Raw genomic sequence first — 15,089 nt, 5'->3', positions numbered from 1 at the left:
CATGGGTGTTCATTTCATCACATCCTAATCACCCCCCCATGCATATATTTGCATTTTTGTCTGTCAAATTTGTTCAGTTTTAAATATTGATTAATGTCTAGGATGTCTGAGATTCTTGGTTTGCATGACTTTGTTTGTCATAGACCTATTATCAGTTTTGCTGATTTGGTCAAATGCAAGGATGATGGTGTGTTTGTTGTAGTTGCATGTTATCTTGGTATTGATGAGGGTGTTGATAAATGGATTGATAACCAATTTTCTACCTTTGTACCTAGGTGGGTAATACTAACATCATTTTCAGTTATCTGCATGTCCTTGCATTGTCTTCACTTTAACAATGATGTTTTATATTATGGTTGATTGTTATATGTTATTAACATTTTCAATTGTTTTTTAGATTTAGGCTGCGTGTTAGTGTGGGGGATTTCGACTCTGAGGCTCCATTCCTATTACGCGATATGATTGTTGAGCGCTTTGCACCGCAGACCTGCAAGATATTGCTTGATATGGTGATTTCATCTTATTTTGTTGTTCGTTTTGATTTAAATTAATGTTACCTTTGATTTGTAGGATCATTGTGTGTCCTTTTTTTTTATAGCCTGAAGCATCGTCACTGTATCCCTCAGAGATGGATTTGTTGTTTGCCGATCCTATGATTTTCGAGGTTGCGAAAAAATGTGGTGATTCACCTGGTGGTGCAGCCCTTTATGAGGTTCTGGACGTTTTCACTCATGACTGTTTGTTTGATGTCTTCCTTAATCCCATTCCTTACAATGCAGGTGGCGAACTTGAGGTAAGTCATGCTTATTTAACTCTTGATGTTTGTCTGTTAGTTACATTGTTTTGATTATTGTTGGTATTTTGGTTTTGCAGGATTTCATTTTGGATTCCTTTGTGGCCAGTCTATATGATGATTCTGGTGTTGATTACGAAAACATTTTTGCACCAGATGAACCTTACTATGATGGTGGTCAAGAAGATCCGTTTGATAATTCTTGCTTTGAAATTGGTTCCACCTCTCGGGTTGATGTTGGTGACAAAAGGAAGATATCTAATCTGTTGGATGAAGTTGATGAAGAGGATTTGGCTCTTGGTGAGAGGGTGTCAAGGTCTAGGATTATGTAGTGTTGCTAGATTGTTAGATTTGTGTTTGAAACTGCTGGTTTCATCTATATGTATGCTGCTGTGTCATGAGAAGCGTTTATCCCCCGCTTTGTTTAATTTTCTATCATCCTTTGGTTGTTTTGTTCAATTTGTTATGTGTAAGTGTGCATAGATGTGTCCCAGATTGTATTATTTGGGGTTCATTCTATTTTGTTGTTTCAATTGGAAGTATTTCCATAAACATTGTGGTTCCCTCCTTTTATTTCTAATAATGGATAATGGATTGTTTTTATTTCATTTTGGTAAGCATTTTTCAACTATCCATTTCTTTCCCTTTTTAGTTATTTATTGTCATGCTTATTGGTGGATTCTCTCTGCCTTTGTGGGGACACTCATTTGTTTATTTCTGCATCTTTTTATAAAGGTCATCCAATTTATACTGATTATCTTATATTATGGGTTGAATCTCTCTTCATCTTTAAACAAGAATTATAGTTGTGAAATTTAAATTAAGATTCTCTTATATCCTAATTTAATATTATTTCTCAGGTTTTGGATCGGTTTGTTGCTTATTCGTTGGGTTTTAAAAAATGATAGGTGCCTTACCGATTGGTTTTGCATGTATCGGTGCCATTTGTTGTTGTGAAATTTTTCTAATCCAAGCAGGTGATAATGATTCTTTCTAGACTTTGGAATCAACTTTGTTTTAATTTTTTTTTTACTTTTATACCATATGTTTATGAATTCCTTTTCCTCTTTAAATAAGATCTATACCTGTGATTTTAAGACTAATATTCTATGATTGTGATCCGAAAATTAAGATTCGCTTATATTCTAATTTAATATTTTGTGGTAGATGTTGCGTCGGTTTATTGCTTATTAGATGATTTTTTTAAAATGAGAGCCGCTGCACCAGCTGGTTTCCCATGTATCGCTGTGAATTGTTGGTGTGAGAATTTTTCAAATCCAACCAGGTTATAATGAATTTTTATAAATGTTGAATTTTTTTTAATTGTATAATGTATATTTATCAATCCCTTTTTTTTCTCTAAACAAGATCTACAATTTTGCTTTTAAAATTAAGATTCTGTTATATTCTAATTTAAATGAAAAGGAAGCTACAAATATTGGTTTATCGTTATTCGACGAGTCATTTTAAGTAAAAGGAAGCTACGACTATTGGTTTCCCATTTATCGATCCTATACGTTTTTGTGAAATTTTTCTTAACCAGGCAAGCGATTAATATTTTTTTATTCAACATTGGGTTATAAATTTTTTTTTTAATTCTTATACGATATATTTATGCTTAGTTTAGATAATGGTGATTTGTTTTATAGGATCGATAATTTATTTTAATTTGCATAGGCTGTACATTTAGATGTATTTGTCTCAAACATGAACGATGATTTTTCTAAAGTGTTTAACGTATATATATATATCGATTGTATTTTATTACAGAATATTTGAGACTGATTATATGGCTGTCATCCAAATTTAACATAAGATTACTTTATGTGATAAGAATTGTGTGATTGGTGTTTAATCTCACTGATAAATAATATAACTACAACCATGTTAGGTAGATAAATTTATAACTATGATACTTAAGGTGGGTTATTATTATTTAATATATTTGTTCAGGATGCATATCCACAAAATCTAATCAATCTACATGTCACTTCCTATCTACCCTTTCCATGCTACAGTGTCGAAATATTTAAAATAGACCATTTTAATGCCTTTTCCAATTTATATTTTGTTTGAAGAGTGTTTCACGTCCGTTGAGTGATAGTTTCTACATCTTTTGCTATATATATGACATGCCACTCATCTCTTCCAAGATAACACTTCCTTTCAAACTACACCATTTCTGTTCTTTTTCCATGGCTGTGTAGGCAGTTTACCCATTCTCATCTTTCATGTTGACTGTTTAGGCTTGAAGCTTGGTTATTTTTTTCCCCAAAAATCTTCACTCAAACGTCTCAATCTTTTACGAGATCACTAAAATGATGACACCTTTCCATGGTTTGATGTCTCTCAGGACTGGTAGGGTTGACTGGAGGATCAAGGTTCGAGTCATAAGGAAATGGACTGTTGAGAGTAGTTTCTTTCGTGGAAAAGTCAGCAGCATTGAGCTGATCCTGCTTGATATTGATGTGGGTTTGCACACCATGCATGAGTATTTTGTCATTTATTTTTTTTTTCCCTCTTATTATGCTTTTTGCTAGGGTTTATCCTTTTTTGACTTTATTGTGTTTTTCGGTTTTTAGGGCAACAAGATACAAGCAACCATTCCACACCAGTGTGTTCCTCTCTTAGGTCATTTGTTCTTTGAGCATTCAGTTTACGTCATCACCACTTTCCAAGTTGTTGAGAGTTTGAGCTGTTCGATTGCAACTGGAAACAGGAACAAGATAACCTTTCGCTTAAGTACAAGGGTTGTCCTAGATGATAGCTTTCTCATTCATCAATATGGGTTGACTTTGTCCAAGACTGATGAGATCAACAGGCCAAGGCTTGACCCTGCTCGCCTGGTTGGTGAGTGTTTTGTTACTCAATGATTCCTTTGTTTTTCGTAATTTATGTGATATGTCATTTACTATGTGTTTTCATGTTTCATTACTTCAAAAGATTTCATTGGTTTGTTGACTGCGCTGCATTACGAGTGTGTTTCCGATGATGCTGAGGGGTTGATAACTGTTGCTAAGATTGAACTCACTGATGAGAGGTGCCCTTTGTTTCACATATATTTTCTTTCCCTTTTGGCTTTTCTGTTTTGTTTAATTTTGCTTCTTGCTGTTGTATGTTTTCCATGGTGTAGAGGAAGGTTGGAATGTGAGCTGAAGGGTGTGTTTGTAGCTGAGTTCAAAGAGCTTTTGAGAGGATGTTATCAAGGACTACCTGTTGTGGTTGTTCAGTTTGGAAGGGTCAACAGGAAGGGAGGTTCGTATGGTTCATTGCTTTTAGTTGTGTTTGAAAGTTTCAAATTTGTTGGATGATGGGTTTGGACTTTTTGTGTTTTCTACGCTCGGTTACATGTTTTTTTATTTCATTGTAGATTATTCTGTTCTGGAGGGTGTTAAGGACATGACTAGGCTTTTGTTTAATCCTTCCATAGCTGAGTATGTCCAGTTCAAGAACAGGTCTGTGTGATGCTTTGAATCATTTTGCATCTTTGTAGGGTTCCTATTGTCTGGCCTAGATTTCTTATTTGTTGGTTGTTTACTATGTGGTATTTATTTTTTGTTAAATCTGTTAGGTTGGTCTTCTCGAGTGGTCGACTCCGTAAGGGTGTTAATCAAGATCCAATGAGGGTCGCTATTGCTGATCAGCTCGAATTCAACCGTCTCTATCCGTCGAAGACCCTTGCTGAGCTTGTGAAGTCACCTGAAACTGGACTTTCGGTCGTCTGTGGTAACATTGTTGGGTGTTTTCAGGTGGACCAGTGGTGGTACCCAATGTGTGATTGTGGGAGCTGCATGAAGGTTCATAATGGACTTTATGTTTGCATTCCGTGTGGTCTTACCACCTTTGGTGTCAAATCAAAGTATGATTTTGTATATTTAAAGTTTATGCTTTGTCTTTGTCTGGTTTGTGTTCTAACGTCCGCGATGTTGTTAGGTCCATGCTGAGGGTCGTTGTCGACGATGGTGAGGCCACAGCCACCTTTGAGCTTCCTGACTATCTGTTGCAGGGAATCACTTCTCTCAGTTACAATCACTTGGTGAGGCGTGTTGGTTTTCTTATTTTTGTATGTTGATCCATGGATATTTCATTTGATCTCATTAGTCTTATATGGGTGTTTTTGGGTTTGTTAGGGTGTCAAATATGCCTTGAGCAAGCCTGGTCTAGAGGCAATGAAGAGGAAGAGAGTTCTCTTCATTGTTAAGAAATTGCAAAATTATATTCATCTATCTGGCCATCCATTCGAGGTCATTCGCTTGACAAACGATGAGGATATTATTGCCTGCTACTACTCCCTTGGGAAAAACTACACCCCAACCAAGGTTATTACATGCCCTATATGTTTTCTGTTTCGTAACAATACATTTCATGTGATTACTTCATGAGGGTAAATCGCACACTAATGTTGGGTAAATTTTGAAATTCCAGTGTATCTTCAAACCGTGTGTCGATGATATCTCACCTGCCTCTGCTCTGATTGTTGGTGCAAACTATGGTTTTGCCAGGTTTCCTTCCTTTGGCTGTTCTCCAAGTGGATTTGATGCGGATGCTTTGGCAGGACCAAGCGCAAGTGCTCCTCCATCAGTTCCTAAGAGGGATCTTCTACCTGCTTTCCATGAGCTTCTCTCCGTCGACGAAGCTGTTGGGCCTTCTGTCTAATATTTAGTATGTTATGTGTAGTGGATCCTATATGTGTCGTTACCTTATTTGTATTTTAGTTAATTGTTGCAAACTCTGGTCAGCTATGATCATCCCCTTGCATGGGGTTCTATTTTGTGGCTGTTTGTTATCGTGTAGTTTATTTCGGCCTCTATCTTGGTGTTGGTTTGTACTTGAATATTTCGATATCCAACAAGCCATGTCTGTTACGTCCATCATGGTTGTGTTGACATGAGATGGCGTGTTGGATGTTTGTGTTGTATCTAGAAGCATATGATTAATATATTTGGCCACGTTGCTGTGTTTGTGTTACGTCCATATGTTTTTTCTCCGTTTTGTTTTATCTATCGCTAATATCGCTAATTTTGTCCTATCGGAATGATTTATTATTGTGGCTGGTCCTCCCATTTACTAAAGGAGATGCTTGATCTAAAAATGTAGAATTTGTAACCAAAATGCCCAATTTATAGCTTATTTTCTTCCCTCTAAACAAAATTATGAATGCTAAGACTGCTACTGTCTTATGTGTTTGATGGTTGCTGATCCGCCTCTGTTGTTTTTTTTTACCAAATTAATTGGTTTCTATCTTACATTGTATTTTACCCTTCAGAGTATTTATATGTCATTGATCTATCTTTCATTTTCTTCTCAGTTACCAATATTCGATCCAATATTGTCATTGCTGATACTTCTAAAGTTGTATTATTTAATTTTTTAAATGGTTCTGCAAAGTTAGTGTTTCCTTCTTTTTTTTTTTGGCAGCAAAAAGTGATAAATTTTCTTATTCTTACGTACTCCTTCTGCACTCCAGACAATAGTTTTTTACTTTGCCTGGCCTTCATTTGGATTGTAGTGGTGTGGTTTAGAGGTAAGTCACCTCTGACAATATTTCCTTTTCATTTCCTTTTTATAAGTTGTTCCAGACCTCTGTTGTGTTGGCAGATGTGTGTTAGAGTCATGTACATTAGACTAAGCCTTCAGCTACTCCATTTGGCCACTACCTATTTCTCATCTGCGCAACTCAGACTTTTCCTATAAATTGCTTTTCTGCTCAGTGATTCCCATACCTTGCATGTAGGTTGTAATTGACATAATATATTTCATTGTTTTACACCCTTTTTTGTCATGTTACCAGTTTCTTCCTTTTATTTGTGGTCTCATACTCATGGAAGGGATGAATACTTTTGAGTTATCTTCACTTGCTTCTGAGGCAAAAAGAAGACGGTTGGAGAGATACAATAAGTTGAAAGCAAAGAGGGCCAGAATTAATAGTGTGGATCCTACGCCAGGTACTCCAATATAACTATGATTTATATGCATTCATCATTTATCTCCTTTGGTTTTGCATTTTTGTTTGTTCCAGTTGTCAAGTACTTTATCAGTTCATTGATTTTGATTTGTATTTTTTGGTTTGCTGGCGGAGTTGAAAGTCTTTTTTCTTTGTTGTTGAGGTTTGTGTGATCCCTGACGGTATTCCTCTTCTCTCCATTGATGTTTGACTCTTGACCCTGTTGTTTCTTCCCTTGGACAGGGTCCTCCACAATGACTCCGATTGATTCTTTGTTTGTTGATCTCTTCGATGGTCTTCAAAACAATGGTTAGATTACATCAGCCTCTTATTATTCTTCATTCTGTTGGTTTGGAATTATGAAAACTCATGTGTCTGTGTTTTATTTTTATCACCATGGATTGTGTTTGTAGACCATGTTCCCACTGTTGGCAATGGATCAAGCAGTGTCCCTCCTGATCCAGTTCCTTTGCTTTTAATGGAGTGTTTTGACAGGGGTGAATTGCAAGGTTATAGCATTTTTCTCATCTACGATTATTGTTATGGTTCTTATTATTTTGTTCTTTCTCCTCATGTTTTTTTTTCCATTTATGATTTTTAAATATTATGTTGCCTGAACATTACTTTGCAGATTATATAGATGTTGGGGATATGGATGTTGTATGTCGGCGATGTAACGCTCTGTTCTGGTTAGGGGAGCGTGCGCAGAGGCGCGGTTGCGCCACTACTCCTGATGCTTCCATATGCTGTATGAAGGGGAAGATCACTTTGCCCTCCATGATTGAACCGCCTCCTTTGCTTCGCAGTCTTTTTAATGGTGGTCATCCAAAGAGTTCTCATTTTATTGCCAATATTCGATCGTACAATAATCTGTTCTCTTTTACCTCTATGGGGGCTAAAATTGAGTCCGGGTTGAATCAAGGTCCAGGTCCTCCTCACTTCGTTATCTCCGGTCAGAATTATCATCGCATTGGTAGTCTTCTTCCTGCTGAAGGACAGTGTCCCAAATTTTGTCAGCTCTATATCTACGATACAGAGAACGAGTTGGCCAACCGTCTATCTCATTTCAGGTAAATTTATTAAGTCATTTACTGCTGTTAGCTCTATGTCTAAAGAGTTTGTTCTGTTACTTTTTTATCTTGATTATTTGTTATTGTTTTTTTTGTGTGTTGAATATGTTACGATGTCATTTTAAATATACTTTTTTGTTATTTGTTTGTTTTGATGCAGTGGTCGTTCGCGGGAGAGTGATCTTGATCCTTTGTTGATTCAAGAATTGTTGGCTTTAATGGACGAGCACAATAAATTGGTCAAGATTTTTAGAATGGTTCGTGACTTTCGTGCGTTGAATGAGAATGTGCCTGTTCGTTTGAGGTTATTTCGGAATAGGAATTTTGATTAAAGGACATATAATGTACCTGATGTTGACGAGGTTGCGGCGTTGATTGTTGGAGACTTTGAAGATTCTGAAGATGGTAGGGACATTGTTGTGAGGGAGAAAGATGGCATGTTGCAGCGTATTCATGAGACTCACTCAAAGTACATTCCTCTACAATATCCTCTCTTATTCCCCTTTGGTGAAGATCAATATCAGGAGCATATTGAAAGAAATGAGTTGACCTCCACTGGAACTGTCAACAAACGTGTTCGTGTGAGTGTGCGCGAGTTTGTGGCATTTCGCTTGCAAGAGAGAACTCTTGAGGATTCTGTTCTTTTTTTGGGCAAACGCCTCTTCCAGCAATTTGTTGTTGATATGTACTCTATGATTGAGTCACAAAGACTTTCTTGGGTTAGACAAAATCAAGCAAAGATAAGGTCTGGTTTCTTGGCGGGTTTGGAGGAGGCTGTTAGTCGCGGTGACTCTGATGCATCATCTATTGGTTCTAGGGTTGTTTTGCCAGCATCTTTTACTGGGGGTAGACGGTATATGTTTAATAATTGCCAGGATGCTCAGGCGTTGTGCAAGAGATATGGTTATCCAGATTTGTTTCTCACAATTACTTGCAATCCGAAATGGGTTGAGATCCAACGACATCTATCTAACTCCGGTAACTATTCATCATTTCGGCCAGATATATGTTGCAGGGTTTTTCATCTTAAATTGCAAGAGATTATGTCTGACTTTCGTAAAGGAGAATTCTTTGGGAAAGTCATAGCAAGTGAGTTGCTATATTTTCTATTCTATTTGTCTTTGCTAATTAATAATTAATTTGTTCTACCATAGATGTGTATTTATATAGGTATAGATTGTTAAATGCCTGTTAAATATATTTTCTTTTTTTTTTTTTGCAGGTATTTATACTATAGAGTTCCAAAAACGAGGGTTGCCTCACGCTCACATATTGTTGTGGCTTGACAAAAAGGACAAACTTGATTCAATTTCATCAATTGACTCTGTCATATCTGCCGAGTTGCCCGACCCTAGGCTTTATCCAAAGTTATACTCTGCTGTCACCGGTTTCATGGTTCATGGTCCTTGTGGGTTTGCAAGGCCAAACTCACCGTGTATGAAGGATCGTCGGTGTTCCAAGTTTTATCCTAAAAAGTTTGTCTCTAGAACTTCCTTTGATGAGAGTGGTTATCCAATTTACCGAAGGCGTGATCTCGGTATTGTTGCAATGAAGAACGATATTCAGTTGGATAATCGCAGCGTTGTTCCTTACAATCCGACCTTGATTATGAAGTACCAAGCCCATGTAAACATTGAATTTTGCAATAGATCTAATTGCATTAAATATTTTTTAAGTACATTACCAAAGGGGTTGACCGTGTCACTGCTACTGTTGAGGCTGGTGATCAAGGGGATGTTGACGAAATCCAGCAATACTACGACTGTAGGTATTTATCTCCGTGTGAGTCTATATGGCGGATACTTGCATTTGATATTCATAGTAGATATCCGGCTGTTCAGAGGTTGACTTTTCACCTCGATGGGAGGCAGAGGGTTATTTTTGATGATGATGCTGATCTTGAAGACATCGTGGCCTTTAATCAAGAAAGGAATACAATGTTTCTTGCTTGGATGGATTCTAACAAGGAATCTGAAATTGGTCGATCTCTCACGTACCCACAGTACCCAAGCATGTTTGTTTTCAATGATCGTAATCGAACTTGGCAGCCAAGACAAAGGGGAATATCTGTGGGACGGTTGACTTTTGTGCCACCGAGTAATCGTGAATTATACTATTTACGGTTGCTTTTGAATGTTCAAGTAGGCTGCACATGCTTTGAGGATATTCGCACGGTTGAGGGTGTTGTTTTTGAAACGTACCGGGAGGCCTGTGGTGCGTTGGGTTTGTTGGCTGATGACCGCCAATTCATTGATGCTATTAATGAGGTGGCGGCTGATTCTTCGGGAAGCATTGCTCGGAAGATATTTGCAAATTTGCTTCTGTGTTCTTCGTTGGCTGATCCATTGAGAGCTTGGGAAATGACTTGGATGGCTTTGGCTGATGGCATTGTTTATCAGAGACGACGTGTTCTGAATTTACCAGGTTGGTGTATGGATGAAATGCTCATGTCTTAACTGACGTTTTCCTGCATTTACATTTTTTATATTTTTCATTGCCTTTTACTGATCTTGCAATTTTACTTATTTTGGTAGATCTTATCATATCAGATGAAGATCTAAAGCAACTTTGCCTGGTTGAGGTTGATAAGTTGCTTAGGCTTAATGGAAAAACCTTGGATGATTTTGAGTCCATGTCGAAGCTATCGTCTGTTGTTGTCGAGGTATTTGACAATGTTTTGTTGGCCAATGAGTTAGGTTATGATCAAGATGAGATGTTGACAAAGCATGGTCATTATTTCTCAAATCTAAACGAAGGCCAGTTGTCAGCTTATAATCAGATTGTACATTCTGTTGAGAATAGTTGTGGTGGAATGTTTTTTGTGTATGGTTACGGTGGCACGGGAAAAACTTATCTTTGGAATGCTCTCTCTTTTCGTTTTCGATCTGAGGGTAAGATTGTTATTAATGTCGCATCGAGTGGAATTGCGTCCCTTCTTTTGCCGGGTGGAAAGACTGCACATTCTCAATTTGCTATTCCTTTGGTTTTGGTTGAGGATTCTTGCTGTTTGATTGAAAAGGATGGTAAAAAGGCCCAACTGCTAACCATGGCCAGCCTCATAATATGGGACGAAGCTCCTATGATTAATCGGCTGGCTTTTGAGGCTTTTGATAGGACCATGCGTGATGTTATGAATAATTTTATTGACGGAGCTTTGGATTTACCGTTTGGTGGGAAAACAATTGTGTTTGGTGGAGATTTTCGTCAAATTCTCCCCGTTGTTCCAAAGGGATCCCGCGCTGATGTTGTTCATTCCACTATTAATTCATCCCCCTTGTGGTCAGGTTGTAAGGTGCTGAGATTGACACAGAACATGAGGCTTCAAGGTCTTGGAGATGCGCATGAAGCTGAGATGCTTCGGGAGTTTGCGGCTTGGATCTTGGACATTGGTGATGGGAAGGCTGGTGACATTGCTGATGGGGAGGCTGTTCTTCAGATTCCAAATGATTTGTTGGTTGAAAACTCTGGTGATCCAATTGGTGACATAGTAAGTGCAACATATCCTGGTCTGATTGACAGCATGTTTGATGACCAATTTTTCCAAGATTGTGCTATTCTTGCACCGACGCTAGACTTGGTTGAGAAGGTAAATGATTACGTCATGAGTTTGATCCCTGGTGATGAGAAGGAGTACTTGAGTGCTGATTCGGTTTGTAAATGTGATGAAGATATTGGTCTTGATCATCGTTGGATTACAACTGAGTTTTTAAATGACATCAAATGTTCAGGTATGCCTAATCATAAGCTCATTTTGAAGGTTGGTGTTCCTATTATGTTACTTCGAAATGTTGATCAAGCTTCCGGTCTTTGTAATGGCACGCGTTTGACTGTTGTTTCTCTTGGGAAAAATGTAATATGTGCACGTGTCATTGGCGGTACACATGGCGGTGAGGTTGTTTACATACCTCGGATGAATCTTATTCCATCTGGTGCAAATGTCTCTGTTTCCTTTGAGAGGCGCCAGTTTCCATTGGTTCTCTCCTTTGCGATGACCATAAATAAAAGTCAAGGGCAGACTTTGTCTCGAGTCGGTCTTTATCTCCCAAGACCGGTCTTTACTCATGGTCAATTGTATGTGGCGGTGTCAAGGGTTACCAGCAGAAGTGGATTGAAAATCTTGATTACTGATGAAAATGGAGAACCCTCGACATCGACGGTTAATGTTGTTTATGAAGAGGTTTTCCAGAAGATATGAATCATCCTTCATTTTTCTATGAGGTGAGTTAATTTTGGTTTTATTCTGCTGTTCCTGCTTGGGTATGTACTGTTATTTACTGAGTTTTTTCATCTCATAATTTTATTGTTGCTTCTATCTGCAGATTCTGCAGTTCTATTGCAAGCAAAGCTGTTGCACCTATTGTTGTTTAGTATATCTCTTTATCATGTTCCTAAGGCCTGCTATTTTATGAATCAGCTTGGAGGTGTGCCACGCTTAGAAATTATTGCTGTTTCCTGTCAGTTGTTTCCTTTGGTTTAGAATATGTTTGAATTGTTCCCTTAAGTTTTTGTTGTTCTCTTTGCAATTTGGATTGCTTAATAATTCCCCTATGTTGCTGCTGCGTTATCGGATCAAATTCTTCCAGTGCAATATTCTGAAGATGTTTTGTAGCAGTGGAATTAATTATATGCATGTTATTTATTTTGGTTGGAATGTGTTATTAGCTTATGAATTGAACGAATTTATTCTGTTACCGATATCTCTCAAGCCTTTGTATCCACCTATGGATTATGGATAATGTGCAGATGTTATTTAATAGATTGTCGAACGATGTTGGTGATTCATGGAGAATTCTTAGATTGTTATATTACTCGATAACATTTGTTTTTGAATTGTATGTTGTTTAACGATTTTATTTTCTTCAGGTAAATCGATAAAAAAAATTTATCGTGTCAAGAGTAATATTTACTGCGACTTCCAATTAATTGTTTTTGTTCAATTGGAATAATTATTCATATTGTAGCGCAATATTAATATTGATTCCTCGCTGTTTGAAAAACATCTTAATTAATCGTAACCCCGTGCAAGGGCACGGGTAAAACACTAGTTTAAACACAAGCAATCAACTTCACTTGTCATTCACTTTCCTTTCCCATTCTGCTTGAACTCTTGTCATCTCCATCCTCTGCTTAAACTCTTGTCATCTTCATCCTGCAAGATAATTGAATCTATAGTTGTTATCTTTTGTTTATACATTTCTCTTCTGTTTATAAGTGAACAGCATGTATCTTAAAATATGGATCAGAATATGAGTTATTTATAAGTGAAACACAGGACAGTGTGTAAGACAACAAAAATAAAAACCTCAGTTAAAAGCATTTTTTTAAAAGAAATAGAGAGATATAGCCAAGCGAAATCATACATCAAAGTTAAAGAAGAAATAAAAGAGAGGACAAAAAAAGAATATTTTGGGAGAAAAGAATGACAAAAGAGAAAATTTGTGGTTTTTTTTTTTTATAAAAGAAAAGCAAAAGAGGAAAAAAGATAGATTTTACATCCACTTGCCTAGCTTTTGTTTTTTTACATCCACTTGCCTAGCTTTTGTGATACCTACAAAGCTATAATCTTATAGCTATGCGGCAAGTCGGCAACTACACTATCAAACTAAAATATTTACACTTTACAGCTATTTGGAAGTAATCACACACAACCTCTGTTGAATATTTTATATCAAAAGGGGTAGTATTTAAACACAAGCAATCAACTTCACTTGTCATTCACTTTCCTTTCCCATTGTGCTTGAACTTTTGCCATCTCCATCCTCTGCTTAAACTCTTGTCATCTTCATCCTGCAAGATAATTGAATCTATAGTTGTTATCTTTTGTTTATACATTTCTCCTGTTTATAAGTGAAGAAAAGGAAATTGAACAGCGTGTATCTTAAAATATGGATAAGAATATGAGTTATTTATAAGTGAAACACAAGACAGTGTGTAAGACAACAAAAATAAAAACCTCAGTTAAAAGCATTTTTTTTAAAAGAAATAGAGAGATATAGCAAAGCGAATATTATGCATATATAACAATAAATCATACATCAAAGTTAAAGAAGAAATAAAAGAGAGGGCAAAAAAAGAATATTTTGGGAGAAAAGAATGACAAAAGAGAAAATTTGTGGTTTTTTTTTTTTATAAAAGAAAAGCAAAAGAGGAAAAAAGATAGATTTTTATTACCTTTTACATGTAGTAGTGCAGCAAGCTTTACCTATAATAGAAGCATGATGATTATGAGAGCAGATGAAGGTTAAAAACTAAACATGCATATATGTGGTTAATGTGTGTGGTTTCTTCACTGGAGTTTTCCTCTCCATTTCGCTATGTTAAACTCAGAGAAGAATAGCAGAAGAGAGAAGATCATGATCTTTTTGTAGAGACGAAGATCAAAAGAGAAGCTTTGAAACCCATTTTTTTGATCTCCTGTTTTAGAGAATATGTTCTATCAGAAAGATAGACGAGGTTGAGGGCTAAGGGGATAATGAAAACATGTTTCTTTTGGCCCAGATCGATATTGACAGTGGTGGTGGGAGAAAAGCTGGCGGGGGTTGGTGGGGAGAGAGAGAGAGAGAGAGAGAGAGAGAGAAGCTGCAGTTTTGATTTGAGAGAGTGGGCTCAGCCCAATTCTGCTGGTTAGTGCATCGGGTTGCATGCCCAAAAAGATGGTTTCAATAGCAATTTGTTTAAAATTGCATCTGTTTTAAATTTAATAAAAAAAATTCAAATCTAGAGATTATATAATTTAAAGTTACTTTCTACTACTTTGCAATTATATCATGTTATTAAAACTTTAGATAATATTAAAGTGAGTTTGTTCAAAATCGTAGAAATTATAAAAATTTGTTTTGCTAACTAATACTTCATTTATTTGATTCATGTCGATGTCAAACTATCATGGATAATGCTAGCTAAAATTGTACATCGTTTGTCTTTAGCTTCTATAATTTGTTTTATTGCCTTGGGTAGTTTGAAGCCAATCGTGCGTTGATATATTGACTTGAAAAATAACGACGATATCCACCCGTGCGTACGCGCACGGGTACCAGACTAGTTAAAAGAACAACCCAATATAATATCCTTTTTTTTCCTGAGAGAAACTACAATGATATTCAAGAGCATCTCCAATCCTGATTCCTTGCTACTCCCTGTTAAGACGAAGACCACTGTATAAGGACTCTCACTTAAACAACTAACAGGTTCCACGTTTTAAAGAAGCCTTCTAAAATTCACGGTCCATATCTTGAAAGAGGCCTTCTATTTTCTTTTGTTGTTATTTACCTTGCATTGAAAA

General features: G+C 36.7%; 1 long non-coding RNA gene and 1 pseudogene across 3 annotated transcripts; one reads left to right on the top strand and one right to left on the bottom strand.

The window, feature by feature from the left end:
• The first annotated feature begins 93 nt into the window (after positions 1-93).
• On the top strand, positions 94-12,603 carry LOC146929051 (uncharacterized; annotated as a pseudogene). The gene is made up of 9 exons (XR_015005943.1): positions 94-275; positions 398-509; positions 599-779; positions 3,442-3,471; positions 7,378-7,807; positions 7,968-8,896; positions 9,030-10,231; positions 10,342-12,025; positions 12,127-12,603. The product of XR_015005943.1 is annotated as an uncharacterized LOC146929051 (transcript).
• A 96-nt stretch (positions 12,604-12,699) lies between these two features.
• LOC146929050 (uncharacterized) lies at positions 12,700-14,598 on the bottom strand. 2 transcript variants are annotated; one of them, XR_015005946.1, is made up of 3 exons: positions 13,979-14,570; positions 13,168-13,594; positions 12,700-12,956 (listed from the first exon to the last, which is right to left on the bottom strand). It is a non-coding gene; the product is annotated as an uncharacterized LOC146929050 (long non-coding RNA). The 2 variants fall into 2 exon arrangements; XR_015005945.1 differs by having other exon boundaries at positions 12,700-13,594; positions 13,979-14,598.
• Positions 14,599-15,089: the final 491 nt, after the last annotated feature.

The sequence above is a fragment of the Medicago sativa genome, chromosome 4 (assembly GCF_051527215.1).
Source record: "Medicago sativa cultivar Bolivia chromosome 4, Bolivia_mono, whole genome shotgun sequence".
In the NCBI taxonomy this organism is placed as follows: Eukaryota; Viridiplantae; Streptophyta; class Magnoliopsida; order Fabales; family Fabaceae; genus Medicago; species Medicago sativa.
This window is presented reverse-complemented; position numbering and strand designations above follow the sequence as displayed.